The sequence below is a fragment of the Sinohyriopsis cumingii genome, chromosome 3 (genome assembly GCF_028554795.1).
Source record: "Sinohyriopsis cumingii isolate HCF-2022 chromosome 3, ASM2855479v2, whole genome shotgun sequence".
NCBI classification, from domain to species: Eukaryota; Metazoa; Mollusca; class Bivalvia; order Unionida; family Unionidae; genus Sinohyriopsis; species Sinohyriopsis cumingii.
The window spans coordinates 32,349,478-32,362,199 of NC_142963.1; the positions used below are offsets into that span (position 1 = coordinate 32,349,478).

Sequence of the window (12,722 nt, forward strand, 5' to 3'; positions counted from 1 at the left end):
ATATCTAAGTACAACATGAAACACGTCTGCAGACTTGATGTTGCGACAGAAACACAATAAAAAATACTAACTCCAAAAATAGGAATGAATATGATCGCTCATTTCTCTCCTTATGTACGCCTTCTATTACGACTATATTTCACAACATGCCCCCAGTAGATCATGCTACTAAATGAACATATCGAAAGACCTATGCATGTGACCTAGCACATCCAATGGGAAATTACTTAATTATTCTAGAACGAACCCAAAGTCGTCAACAAGTCTTATTATTATGGTTATGATTAGTAATTGTCAATACATATGTAAGCATCCATTTATTGATCCTGTGTAAATTTATGCTCTTGATATTTCTAAAACAGACCTTATTCACGTAGGCAAAATCTAACTAAAGATACTCACTACAATGTACAGCCATGAATAAAAGTTGTATTTAAAACTTAGATAAAATCATGTACCCATATTCGCTAGCCAAATTTCCGATATGATAAAGATATGTACACCTTGGCGGATCAAGCAGATATTTTGTCGTTTTGTCCTAGCGACGTGTTTATATTTCATGAGTTGCCTCCCTTGGTATGTAATGGCAAGTAATCAACTGCGTGTAACAGCGGTGCATTGTACATCTGCAAAAAACTGGTGGAGGCAATTGACTTCAAAAGAACAATTTGTAAACTCAACATCGAAGGTATGACTGCGTACCAAAGAGAAGCAATTAGAAGTGTTTTGAGTAATATGTACTTGCACAAACACGAACCGGCAGTGTAAAAATTGCTTATTTATGAGCCCATTCAAGCAGTGTGCTCCCCATGTCAAAACCTTGTTTAGCTAAGATGTCATGTACCAGGAATTACAAAAAGTATAAATATACATAACAGATGTGTAGGTGATACTTTTCATGATCATACAATTATTGGTTTCAAAATAAATGACCCTGTCTTCCAAGACAATAAATTTTAAACGGGCTTTGACTGTCACGTATTCAGCAATGATGACATTACTTAACTCATCATCGTTATGCACAAAGATGAAATCTTTACATATGATTTTCGTGCGTTAAATGGGTTTTCTTTTATCGTGGATGAATTGTGCGATGACGATGATCGGTAGAAGGCAAGCGCTTTGATAAATACTAATAACAGCATAAAACTTTCAATGCGAAAATATTTTGATTTTTTTACGAAGCTGTGTATGCTTAATTCAGGGCCGCACATATGATTCGTGGGCCCTAGGAAAATTATTCAGTAGGCCTCTGTGAATTACCCCCCCCCCCCCAAAAAAATACCCCACCCATAAACCCCTCAAAACAAAACAATAATCTCGTATGCGATGGGACATGTATGTATGTATGTATGTATGTTATGTATGTATGTATGTATGTGAACCAGGACTTGTGTCGTGTACCGATGTACGTGTTTGTCACGAGTGAGTGATCGAGTGAGTGATCGATCGCGGTGCAAGATTCTCGTGCTCCAAGAGTATTAAAATCTATTTCCCGCCAAACTAACAAAAGCTTCTGGCATGCTTACGCTAGTTCTTGAGACGGACAACACCTCGAGCAGTACGAGTTGTGAAGATAAAGAGCACTTGTCTTTCACGCAAATATGTGATAACTTGATCACGCAAGTGAAAGACCAGGGGTTGAATATAATTTGGAAAAATTATACCCTTCGAGTCTGGTAAGGAATCATTTATATTTTTCTGAGATAAAATTATAAATGTGGGTGAGTGGTTTGTGTATTGTCTTTGTGTCGGTTATATTCTGTATTGTATTTGTCTTGTATTCTAAGTATGCGTTTTGTATTGTTTTAGGTTTATTTCGTACCATTTCATCTCGTAACAAATCCCACAATCGACAAGCATGTGCTATCATTTCAACCCGAAATAAAAGACAGCTCACATCTGGCGCCCACCGTGGGACGTGGGATGGAGAGAAGATCGTATTTGACGAGTAATCCAGACCGAAGGGCCGCTACCAAGGGATCCCGAAAAGGACTCCGCATTGGGAAGTGTCAGCATACTGGAGGTCGCTGACGCGCGCTTCCATGTGATTTAGTGTTTTTTTCTGGTTCCGAACAGGAAACTTGTGTACATACATTTTACGTTCGTAGTGTTTCTCTGGAGATGAAAACCGACTCTGATGACAGTAGGATGACGTCACGATTAAAGTCGAGACAGTTATCTTCACAGCTGTGTATATATAGGACGCGGAGTATGCGTGTTTCGTGTTATGTGTTATTTTTTTTTAAAGCTAGTGTTATTGTTTTCAAAGGAAGAACCCTTGGATTTGGAAATGCTGTAAGTGTTTTTTTCCATCAGTTTTTATTGGCTTATCCAATATATCATTTGTCGTTTCCACATAAGTCATGCCGTTGCGATCATCGCTAACATTGCACGAACAGTCTTTTGGTTTAGTTCAACACGTGATAGCATCACGGTTTGACCCACTTGTTAGATGCGTCATAGAAATCAGTCAAATCGAGGTTAAGGTCATTGTTATGAATTTGTCCCGTTGACATATTGGCTTTAACACGCGAAGGTATAATCTTTAGCAAATGCAAAGACTGGCTTGTTACCCAAATATAATTCTGTGTTAATTCAGTGGACATTGCAATTACATTTTATAGCAATTACCGTGAATATGCATGTTTACTTTCTGTTTACATTATTGATAGAAAGTGTATCAGTTTAATTCATTGCGAAATGTACAGGGTGGTGTGAATTATAATTAGATTATCTGACCACCACATATTCGATGGTTGTATAGATCACTGCGTGAGATGTTGTTGACTTGACAAGACGGTTCTCTGACCTCCTTATCTAACATACCACTATGCTTTAATCCACACTTACGAAAATTGTCAGCACTTCAATGCCCAAATGAAAGTGGCAGAAAGCTAGGTGATAGTTCTGTTTACATTTATGTTTTGTGTTATATATGTATACACCATTATGTGTTATATGTATAAGCTTGCACCTGATATTTTCAGGCGTGCCAGACTGTTTCTAGAGAGCTATTTAGAATTACCAGCATATTTCGATACATAAAGCAATTTTGAAGTGATAATGATATCTACTTTAAAGAAGACGTAGGCCTTTATTAATTTTTTTTTGCGTTGGTAAATAGTTTTTTCCCCTGAATCATGGTTATACAACCCATCACGGTCGTACGATTTGTTTGCAGTGGTTGGATATACGCGCGAATTTTTTTAGGGCTCTTTCATGATGGCTACAAGTAAAAACACCATGATAGATAAGGAAATGATACAGGCATTGAATGCCAGCGGGTATGTGATAATGCCAGAGGGCGCCCCACTTAAACCCATTGTAACACCATCCAAATATGAAATATCCGTCAGCAGCAGAGAGACTGGGCCCACCAACTATTTCGTCCAACAGGACCATCTATTGAAAACTTTTCTGATAGAAGGTCTTATTTCACAAAAATAAACCCTTCTATTCAGAAACTATGATGACTAAATCCTCTTTTCTGGCTAGAAGGGTTATTTCGACAAAGATAACTCACTATAAAAAATATTTCTTCCGGGGTGGTGTCGACGAAAACGTTGAGGGCCCAGTCTCTCTGCTGCTAGCTATGTAAATATTTTAGGATTTCTAGTTAAAAATTGTATCTAACCCAACTCGATACCGTGTCCGAGGATCATGTAAATTTATCGTTACAAATCCGTGTGGTTTTCTGAATTTATTGATGTCCATGTCACTGCCGCACCAAGTCCGATGAATATTTTGTAACGTATGTGCGTCAACGCCATTAAATACCGCGAGAATGTTACAGTTATCTCTGATCACTTTCGGAATTTGTGTATACCGTTGAGCTACATAAATCACATCGGTGTTTTTATGCCTGCCGCGGGAAAATATCCTGGCAGGGTTTGATTGTTTGTCCAACATGATATCATCGTACACGACTAAATTATTAATACTCCCATCGATGTCATCGATACTCGGTGCTTCATTGATATCAGTTATAAATAACATCTTCGTGAAAATCACTTTGATTTTCCATTATCGATTTTGCACTTTCGTTAGAATCTTTTAACACCTGATAACACCGCTGATCGTCAACAGACGGGGCTATCAAATATAATTTATCCCACTTCATCCACTTCATTATTAAATTAAGTAACAACTGTGTCTTACCCGACCCAGATGGACCTATAATAATCATTCGGATTAAATTTGGTAGCACTGAGTTATGTTTGATTGGCTCTCGTCGCTTTGTCGCGGAAAAGTCAGTGATCTCCATTAGATATATCATAAAATAAATATGAATTTATATTGTGTGAAATGTCGAGCACATACCCCAACTACAGATACAACAACAATTACAACAAAAAATAATCGACAAGCGCTCACGGGCAAGTGTGAACGATGCGGTATAAAAAAATTTAGATTTATTAAAAAAAAAAAGGAGGTGACATCGCAGCCAAGTTAGGAAAATTACCAGGAGCTCCGTGGGCTAAATACCCAGGAGAAAAACATCTTCCAGGATATAATTACTGTGGTCCAGGAACCCGACTTGATGCTCAGGATCAACCAAAACCAGGTGAATATCCGATAAACGCTATTGATAGCGCGTGTCATGCTCATGATGTAGCTTACCGAAGCAAGGATTTGCAACAGCGCCATATCGCGGACGTGAAATTAATTCACGCGTTAAATGCCATCCCTGATAAATCTTTCAAGGAGAGGTTAGCGTCCTGCTTAGTAAAATCCGCAATGAAATCTAAACTTGTATTAGGCGCTGGGTAATTAATAGAAATGCAATCATTTCCAATGGAGTCGATTTATTATTCCCCAAGCGGATACTGAAGAGGTAACACAGCAATTAGTAAACTTGCCAGTGCAGCAAAAGTTACGGCGGTTACTGCCAAAAATTGGTTATCCCGACAGGCAATATGGCAAATTTATCTACCGCGCCCTAATCAAATTATCTTCGCGCATTTCGATGTTAGTGTGCCAAATGAGGTTCATCAAGCTGATATATTATTTCTGCCACATGATATTATCCGAAGACGCACATACAAGTACGCGTTAACCATAGTTGATGTTGCCAGTAGATACAAAGATGCGGAACCGTTAACAACTAAAACAGCATCTGAGGTTGCTTCTGCGTTTGAAAGAATTTATCGGCGAGGACCTCTGCGATGGCCAAATTTATTACAAGTTGATCCTGGCAAAGAATTTCAAGGTGCAGTATCATCGTTGATGAAACAACATAACGTCACCATACGACGAGGACACACTGAAATTCACCGTGATCAGGCAATTGTTGAGCGATTCAATAGAACTCTTGCTGAGCGGTTATTTGGATGTCAATACGCGAAGGAATTTATTCAGGATACGAGATCGCGCGAATGGGTTGCAAGATTACCAAGCGTGATAACTGCGCTAAACAATGAAATAACTCGAACAACCAACATGAAACCTTCCATCGCGATCACGAAAAAAAATATACCACTACAACGAAAGAAAGAAAAACAGCAAATACTGGGTAATGTTACTGTAAGATATTTATGTGAACCAGGTGAACTTGAAGGTGGTAAACGAAGAGCGACTGATCCCATTTGGAGTGTTACCACACATAAGATATCCACCGTGACAAGATCCACTGGCAGACCAGCAATCTATAGATTAGATTCAACTGCTCCTCAACGTGGATTCATCCGTGAGCAACTTCAGGTAATTCCCGAGGACACACAATTGCCGCCAAAATCACTGAAGTGACTTAACTAGCGCTGACACCCCGACGTCGATTACACTCAAGACAGGTCAACATGACATTATCACGTGTATGACCGCGACTGTTATCTTTTCTATCTACGGTAAATTGTCTTGAATTTTTATTCGAATACTGCCATAGCATTATACAATTACAACTCGCACAGTGATTATTCTGCTGTTTCAGCACACTGATAAAATCAGCGTCAAGATCAAAGTCGCGATTATTTTTTTTGTCACTCTGTTTGTAACCGGCGAGTTTTTTTCTTATTATATCACCATCGCTGTTGTTTTCATTGTTTTTATCAGCGTTTGAATGAAAATCCGAAGGATTTTTCAAGACAATTCTTCGCAGTTGAGATATTCTTCTGACTCTGGACACCACTAGGTAAACTAAGTTCGACCATTCGATTCGATCATCAACGATCCAGACAGTTGTATCAGAGATAGTCAGTCCTTGAGAACAATGAATGGTCATAGCGTATCCTAGCGTCCACGGAGATTTATTCATCGCTAGTGCAACCTCGACAGCATCGATGTCAACTAACACAATATCATTCAATACTAAATTCTGTTTCTCTGTCTTTCCTGGAATATCAACATCTATATTTTGTAACCGCGTATCAGTTGGTCTATAACATAAAGGCGTTGGCAGCATTGGAAACTTTTTTTTTTGTAACTGAAATAGCTGTTGTTGAAGTGTGTCTCTGACTATCTTTCTACTTACCACTATCAAATCGTCTGGTTTCCACACGTGTAAAAAGTCGTTCATCGAAGTTTCAGGAATCATCTCGCGTATAATTTCACATTGAATTTTATTCGGTTGTAGCCTGATTAGTGTTTTAAATTCTTTCAGTGTTGCATCAAGTGCTCGGTAATCATCAGACACTTCTTCGTAATAATCAACAAAATTCCTCAGCCAATCATGCGGAGATGCGCCGACAAACGGAGGTGGTTGACCGTGATCGCCGCACATAATCACTGCAGTATTTTTCGTTAACAGCCATTCAAGAAATCGTTTTAACGTATCTAACGGCACAGTGTCTACCTCATCCCACATTATTATATCATTGATATATTTTGTTCCCATTCGATCTGACGTCCACACACCGCCGCTGTATTTGAAAAAGCTGTGATAAGTACAAGAATTGACTCCTCGCTGTTTCATCTCCCTGGCAAGCCTGTGTGTAGGTGTTAGCACAATCATATCCGATTTTTTAAATAATTCAATCGCTCGAGTTGTTTTACCAGACCCTCCCGGCCCGTTTAAATAAACAATTTTATGTCTGGTGATTGGATCATACACAGACGGTGCGGAAGATATTTATGGCATTGTTGATTTATAATAATCATCCTCGATTGCAACATCAGCGGATTCACAATACTCGTGCAACATCTCGGCTTTTATTCTCCACGAACCCCATTCATCTCCGCCGCAGAATTTCATTATATCGGTCAGTGATTCTGAATATTTCTTGTCGATGTAAAATGAATCCGTGGCAACTCTGACTGCCATACCAGTATGGTATGGGTCAGGAAATCGATTTACCATCGATAACAAATTTATAGAAACATAAGCCAGCATTGAAGATCTCAAATGTGTGTATTGAGGCGATTCTCCGTCGATATAACTTACAATTGTGCCCAACTTTTTCCCGTCGGACAAGAACACATCCTCCCTGTTACAAAATATGTCTCTGGCAACCGCGTCGGCGATTATAAAATCCAATTCAGCTTCATCGATAATCAACCGCGAGTGATGCATTTTATGATCAAATGCTGCACCCTGAGTAAATTTACCGATTATTCTTCGTCCAAGATCTTTCGCTGTGCTTTCACTGTTTTTGAGTTTAATCTTGAGAATTTCAGGAGCTCCTTCTCGGATAGCATCAAGAGGAGTTTCTGGACGTGCTTGTGTCCATTCTTCGATAACTTCTTCGAGGGTAACACGCTCGGGTGCTGGTAACCAAACTGAGGTCTGCGGTTGATAACATATAATTGCTTCGCTGACGGTCAACGACAACAGCATGCCGCTGTCAAGCATATATCGCAATAACACTATTGGTACCCAGCGCTTTTCGACGAAGTGTCTGCCAAACCAAACATAACAAATCTGATGAAGTCCCGTGGCGAACACAAACGAAGTCACACGAGCAAATCCTGTCAAATCAGCGTCGGGTAAAACGCCGTTTACGGCGACTCGTGTCATCGAGTTCGTGGGATGTCCGAATCGCGCAAAGTATTCGCGGCACTCGCCGTTCCCGAGAAAGCTTCCTGGGTAGCAGGCAATCATATCCACGGAAATCATATCCCGGTAGTCATATCGGTTATTCCACAACCCGCCATGACCATACTCGACACAACTTAATTGTATATCCGAGAGAAACTGACTTCGGGTTGGTCTCCACGAATTTCTTTCTCTGGCGGCGTGAGCGGCAACACTTGGAACTGTAAAACAATTAACCAATAATTGCTCTTCGCTAGCATTTCTCATATACGTTTTTGCGAGTTTTTTTCATTTCCTGGTGCAACGATTCTGTTCTGTATAATTCTCCGTTGGGTTTCACAAATTGATCATAGTCGCCATCTTCAGAGCTCCTAAATAACCACACTGACACAGGGTCGGTTTTACTCAGCGCGTAAATAACCTCGTATATGTTTCCAGAATAAAACTTGACAACACGGTCTCGTGGAAATATTGTAACTGCATCAGTCCACGCGTGCGAATTATGATCAATAATTTCAATCGATTTTCCTGACTTTTTATAATGCTTTGAACTGTATAATATTTCCCCGGTTAGTGTTTTTACTGTTATTGAGCATTTTAATTTACTTGATAGCACAGCAACATCATTGATTGTTGCCCCGGTATCTTTAACCGATTCAGTCCACGCTGTTATTTTTTTACGTCGCAGGTCGGTTAAACCATTCCCTCGTTTTGCGTTTTTAAAATGTTCCATTACTCGCTCGGCTACGCAATTTAACACCGTCGAAGTTTTCATCGGGGTGAGTTTATCAATTTTTGTTTTTTTTTACAGGATATATTCCATAAATGACTGCGGTTACAGGATACGATCGAGCGTAATATGGTATATCAATCCCGGTCAGCATTCCTGGTTTGGAGTCGCTACTTAACAGAGCGGTCTTTCCGTTAGCAAGAACAGGGTCAAGTTTATCACGGATAATCCACGTATCGGAGTCTGTTTGCACAATAAATTTTATTCTGAAAAAGTATTTCTTTTTACGTTGATGAAAATCAATATAATCAATAATTGTTTTTGCTCGGGCATCAGTCATTGTAGCATCGATGATGACCTCATCACCGAAGAAGAGTTCGTCAATGATATTGACTGAGTCAACGTCGCGGATAATTTTAAATGACGACCATACATGAGAGGCGCCGTCGTCGCGAAATTCTTTTTTACCCTCGTTGATAATATTAAACAGATCAGTTAGATGCCGTCGTCGTGGATCCGGGTTTAGCCTGTGAAGATCGAATCTCCCGGCGCCAACTGCGGATAATTTCGAAAACACTGTCATTTTATATTTAAGACAAATATTTAAATAAGAAAATATTATATATACAATGAACAACTGCAAGTGGTTAAAAGTTGGATCTGTAACAGTCTGTGGTAAGCCCTGCAGAAAGGAATTCTGCGGTGAACACATACAGAGCATCACACGAGGAAGCACAGGACCTATTCCCTGCCTGCGATGTGGCATTGGTGTCAGGGGTAAAACACAATTATGAGCGGGGTGCGGGGGGAAACGATACCGTGAACTCAAGCGATATTACAATAAAAAAAATAACGGAGACGCGTTAAAATCCGAGAGTGATTATATAACTAGGTTTTCAGACAAATTATAAATTAGACAAATATATTATCATATAAATGAATCAAGAATTTGTCCCACATCCCACAATCAAGAAGTACGAAGCATCTCGCGAGGGAGTAGTGAGACACTGTAGGCGGAAAAAGCCAGTTGGTGTTGTTAATAATACTGGTTATCTCCATTTTGGGGTTTCTGGAGGTAAAAACTATTATAATCACAGGATCGTGTTCGAGTGTTTCTTTGGGATAATCAAAGACGGTCTCGTAATTGATCACATTGATGGACAAAGACTTAATAATAATTTGTCCAATTTAAGAGCTGTGACGCAGAGTGAAAATTGTAGGGCTGGTAATACTGGGGGGGGGGAAGAGAGAGTCTAGGGCAGTTGTTTCCATAAATTTAGGTACGAATGAAAAAATATTTCGCTCAATGTCCACAGCTGGCAAGTATTTCGGTACTTGTGCACCCTCAGTACGAAAAGTCGCAGAAAATGTATATAAATCAGCTCTGGCAAAAAAGTATAATAATCAGAAAATTATATTTCGTTATCACGAGGATTTTCCTAACGGAGATAACTCCGTTAGGCATATCTCATGCAATTAGTCACCTCTCTTTGTACAATAGGTAAATTTATCGAGCGCATTATTACAGGTAACAGCAGACGATTTTCTGCACAAGGAAGTAAATAACGTCCCTTTATTGTCCCCTTGCGCTATCAAGGTGACAGCGCAAGAATGATTTTATCCTTGACAGCATCAAGAATAAACTCGTATTTATCTTTTTTTTTCACAGACAATATCGCTATTTTATTACACTTGTTCGGGTTTATGGTTCATCTGTAGTTTTCACACGATCATATTTAAGTAAGAAAATACGTTTTAAACAAATCACGCTGAGCTATTTCTGAACTTTCAGGTAACAGTCAGTTTATATACAATATCGTCCTGATACCATATTGGGGTTTCGAAACCCAACGAAGTTGCACAACTTTCTCCGTTATCGCCCCGTTCCGGGGTGACCTTTTACCCCAAAACGGGATTGATTTCGGGGGTGGGTATGCGACTTGTTGGATGTAGAATTATAACCCCGCATCGATGTTTGTATCGTCCTAGGATAAGTTATATGTTTGTACCGTCCTAGTGATTGTAAATACAATCGCTGTAAAAATAAACAGTGAGCTCTACTGTCAAAATACGGCTAAAAGAACCGATCACGAGGATGCCGAGAAGCTATGGAAAAGCTCTGTAAGACTGAGATAAAAAAAATCTGAAAAATTAAAAAATTACCTAAACACAATCTCAAGTCTGAAAGGACCTCGTGGAGACCCATAAGCCAATCAGTGGCTACTGTTTATTTTTTTTATTTTAAATATATAAAAATATATATAAATATGAATCGAGAAAATATCAATAATGTGATTGATGCTATTAAAAATTAGAAAAACAAGGATTTAATATATTACTAAATGTTGAAACTATTCTGTCTGATTTTGAATCATTATACGAAGCTAAATGTGCAGGGCGTTATATTCTTCCTGCTCAATATCGATTCATAAAGATGATCCAAAATAATTTGTATAAATCGCTAGCCAGCGTAGCAGAGGCACAAATAAATGAATTTGTTCCACTGTCTCGTGCAATCGAAAAGATCAGGCTGGCACTGGCAGCTGAGTATGAAACAAAGAAGATAATTAATAATCGGGTCAGAAAATTAAAGCATTGTATGTCCGCTGATGAAGTCAAGGATGAAAGCAATGATAGCTTTGTCACGGATGACGAAGTCATTCACGAAAATCCTTAGGATTTTCAGAAGTAAATACCTCACCTTGATTGCATTTTACTTGGAAGTGAAATACTTGGAAGTGAAATCGAAAGTAAAAAAAAGTAATATTTTTTTTACGGTCCAAATTATACAATTGTCCGATTTCGTTGGTTTTCATAGCAAAATAGCAGCGAAAACTGTCAGTGAAAAAAATTATATTATAATAAAATTCTGCAACTGTCCGCGGTTGTTGATTTTCATAGCAAAATACCCCCATGAATCCGTGACTTTGGTCTGTTTTGTTAATTTTTACTAGCAATTGCCCCTATGAATCCGTGACTTTGGTCTGTTTTGTTAATTTTTACTAGCAAATACCCTATCAAAACCAGTGAAATGGACGATTTCGTTGATTTTTACTAGCAAATACCCCTATGAAATCGGGAAAATGGTCAGTGGTAAAAAAAATATGTATAAAGTAAAATATTTTCAAAGGATTTTCACTGCAGTATCTTATCAAGATGATCCCGTGAAATGCACGAGTGAACAACATTGAGGATTTGGTCTGTGTCACAAGTAATCATCGTGATATTGTTTTCGCGGAATTGCTTCAGCTGAATTCTGTCAGTAAAAAATCATCATTGCCGTACTTATCGATGATTATTTTAACAACGCCCGGGAAATGATTTCCGGTAAATATTTTTCGGATGAATTCTTCAAGCGCGCTTTTGTTGTGTATTAAACATTTCACGTGCTGATACATACTATTATTTTCGCGTTCATTTAATATAATTTATTACGACAGTGCTGTCGCTGATGGTGATGTCGCTGACAGTGCTATCATCGTCGTCGTTGTCACTGTCAGCGAAATCACTGTCAGAGAGATCTTCATCATCATCACTAACAACAAAATCACTGTCGTCGGAAACACCTTGTGTTGTTACGCTAGCGTCAGAACTGTCAGTGGAAATGTCGGAGACATTTTCATCTTCATCATCATCATCATACTTCTGGTAATTCGAAGATTTTTTGGACATTATTATGATATGATATCGCTAATTGAAAGTCTTAAGTTCACCAGCAAATTAATACTAAGTCTCGCCACGTAGGTCCAAAAGTCTACCCTGCTGGTCAGTGACTTTAAAATTCATCCTTGTCAGCGTCGGGTTATGACACCGCAGAAATACAGGATTGATTGGCTCTTGCACAATCAAAAATCCAGGTGGTTCTTTGGGGGTAAATGAATACAATATAAACCCTTGCTGGGCTTGATTTGATATTGTTGTGGTTATGCTGTAACTGCCATCGATGACATCACATACAAGATTGACCGCGACGACATCAGTGATATTTACGATCCCCGGAGAAATATGCCGGCCATCGCTCGC

The 12,722-nt window shown here is 39.0% G+C and overlaps 1 long non-coding RNA gene across 1 annotated transcript; it reads left to right on the plus strand.

Annotated features, from left to right (window-relative positions):
- The first annotated feature begins 1,553 nt into the window (after positions 1-1,553).
- Positions 1,554-8,935, plus strand: LOC149802645 (uncharacterized). The gene is made up of 3 exons (XR_016419926.1): positions 1,554-1,679; positions 1,813-2,298; positions 8,781-8,935. It is a non-coding gene; the product is annotated as an uncharacterized LOC149802645 (long non-coding RNA).
- Positions 8,936-12,722: the final 3,787 nt, after the last annotated feature.